The following is a 2,766-nucleotide window of genomic DNA, read 5'->3' on the forward strand; positions in this document are numbered from 1 at the left end:
AAGTAGGGAAAACTGCTAGACCATTCAGGTATGACTGAAATCAAATCCCTTATGATTATACAGTGGAAGTGAGTAATAGATTTAAGGGTCTAGATCTGATAGACAGAGTGCCTGATGAACTATGGAACAAGGTTCATGACATTGTACAGGAGACAGGGATCAAGACCATCCCCATGGAAAAGAAATGCAGAAAAGCAAAATGGCTGTCTGGGAAGGCCTTACAAATAGCTGTGAAAAGAAGAGAGGTGAAAAGCAAAGGAGAAAAGGAAAGATAGAAGCATCTGAAGAATGCTATCCAAAGAATAGCAAGGAGAGATAAGAAAGCCTTCCTCAGCGATCAATGCAAAGAAATAGAGGAAAACAACGGAATGGGAAAGACTAGAGATCTCTTCAAGAAAATTAGAGATACCAAGGGAACACTTCATGCAAAGATGGGTTTGATAAAGGACAGAAATGGTCTGGACCTAACAGAAGCAGAAGATATTAAGAAGAGGTGGTAAGAATACACAGAAGAACTGTACAAAAAAGATCTTCACGACCCAGATAATCACGATGATGTGATCACTCACCTAGAGCCACACATCCTGGAATGTGAAGTCAAGTGGGCCTTAGAAAGCATCACTACGAACAAAGCTAGCGGAGGTGATGGAATTCCAGTGGAGCTGTTTCAAATCCTGAAAGATGATGCTGTGAAAGTGCTGCACTCAATATGCCAGCAAGTTTGGAAAACTCAGCAGTGGCCACAGGACTGGAAAAGGTCAGTTTTCATTCCAATCCGAAAGAAAGGCAATACCAAAGAATGCTCAAACTACCACACAATTGCACTCATCTCACATGCTAGTAAAGTAATGCTCAAAATTCTCCAAGCCAGGCTTCAGCAATACGTGAACCGTGAACTCCCTGATGTTCAAGCTGGTTTTAGAAAACGCAGAGGAACCAGAGATCAAATTGCCAACATCCGCTGGATCATCGAAAAAGCAAGAGAGTTCTAGAAAAACATCTATTTCTGCTTTATTGACTATGCCAACGCCTTTGACTGTTTCCACAGTAAACTGTGGAAAATTCTGAGAGAGATGGGGATACCAGACCACCTAACCTGCCTCTTGAGAAAGCTGAATGCAGGTCAGGAAGCAACAGTTAGAACTGGACATGGAACAACAGACTGGTTCCAAATAGGAAAAGGAGTATGTCAAGGCTGCATATTGTCACCCTGCTTATTTAACTTCTATGCAGAGTACATCATGAGAAACGCTGGACTGGAAGAAACACAAGGTGGAATCAAGATTGCTGGGAGAAATATCAATAACCTCAGATATGCAGGTGACACCACCCTTATGGCAGAAAGTGAAGAGGAACTAAAAAGCCTCCTGATGAAAGTGAAAGAAGAGAGTGAAAAAGTTGGCTTAAAGCTCATCATTCAGAAAATGAAGATCATGGCATCTGTTCCCATCACTTCATGGGAAACAGATGGGGAAACAGTAGATTGTCAAACTTTATATTTTTGGGCTCCAAAATCACTGCAGATGGTGACTGCAGGCATGAAATTCAAAGACGCTTACTCCTTGGAAGAAAAGTTATGACCAACCTAGATAGCATATTCAAATGTAGAGACATTCCTTTGCCGACTAAGGTCCGTCTAGTCAAGGCTATGGTTTTTCCTGTGGTCATGTATGGATGTGAGAGTTGGACTGTGAAGAAGTCTGAGCACCGAAGAATTGATGCTTCTGTGGTGTTGGAGAAGACTCTTGAGGGTCCCTTGGACTGCAAGGAGATCCAACCAGTCCATTCTGAAGATCAACCCTGGGATTTCTTTGGAAGGAATGATGCTAAAGCTGAAACTCCAGCACTTTGGCCACCTCATGCGAAGAGTTGACTCATTGGAAAAGACTCTGATGCTGGGAGGGATTGGGGGCAGGAGGAGAAGGGGACGACAGAGGATGAGATGGCTGGATGGCATCACTGACTCGATGGATGTGAGTCTGAGTGAACTCCGGGAGTTGGTGATGGACAGGGAGGCCTGGCCTGCTGCGATTCATGGGGTCGCAAAGAGTCGCACACGACTGAGCGACTGAACTGAACTGAACTGAAACTAGTCACATGGGATTCCCAGGTAAAGAATGCCAGTGGTAAGAATCGGTCTGCCAAATTAGGAGACGCAGGAGAGGAGGGCTGGATCCCTAGGTCGGTAAGATCCCCTGGAGAAGGAAATAGCAATCCACTGCAGTATTCTTGCCGGGAAGGGAAAATCCCGTGGACAGAGGAGTCTGGCGGGGCTCTGTGCGGTAGCAAAGACTGGAATAGGACTGAGAGCACATAGAGCACCAATCAGTCACACAGCCGAACTCCGTGGCTACAGGCATTCCATGCATCCTTTCGTAATCAATTCTATTCAGAATTAAGAATCACTGCAGAAACGAAGCTTGCCCACCAGCCTAAACTTGACAGTTGAAACACTCCTCCCTTTTGTGCAGCAAAGGGCAGCTGCTCAGAGAAACTGTAGTCTGTACCCAAGATAAGGACCAGGAAGGCTCCTCCTAGTCAACAGAAACTCAAGAAAGGTAACTCAGCAACAGCTTCTAACCAGGAAGATACCGGAAGAAGCGTTCTTCACGGGAAACTCCGCGACTTCCACACACTCCCCCGCTTTCCACCCCTCCGGTAGCTCGGAGCCCGCCCACCGGAAGTGAAACTTGAGGAAACGCCACATCGAAGGCGTGTGCTGACGTAAGCGCGCCGACGTCCGGCGCCGTGCTTCCGGCGATGGGC

Source organism: Ovis canadensis, chromosome 13 (genome assembly GCF_042477335.2).
Source record: "Ovis canadensis isolate MfBH-ARS-UI-01 breed Bighorn chromosome 13, ARS-UI_OviCan_v2, whole genome shotgun sequence".
NCBI lineage: Eukaryota > Metazoa > Chordata > Mammalia > Artiodactyla > Bovidae > Ovis > Ovis canadensis.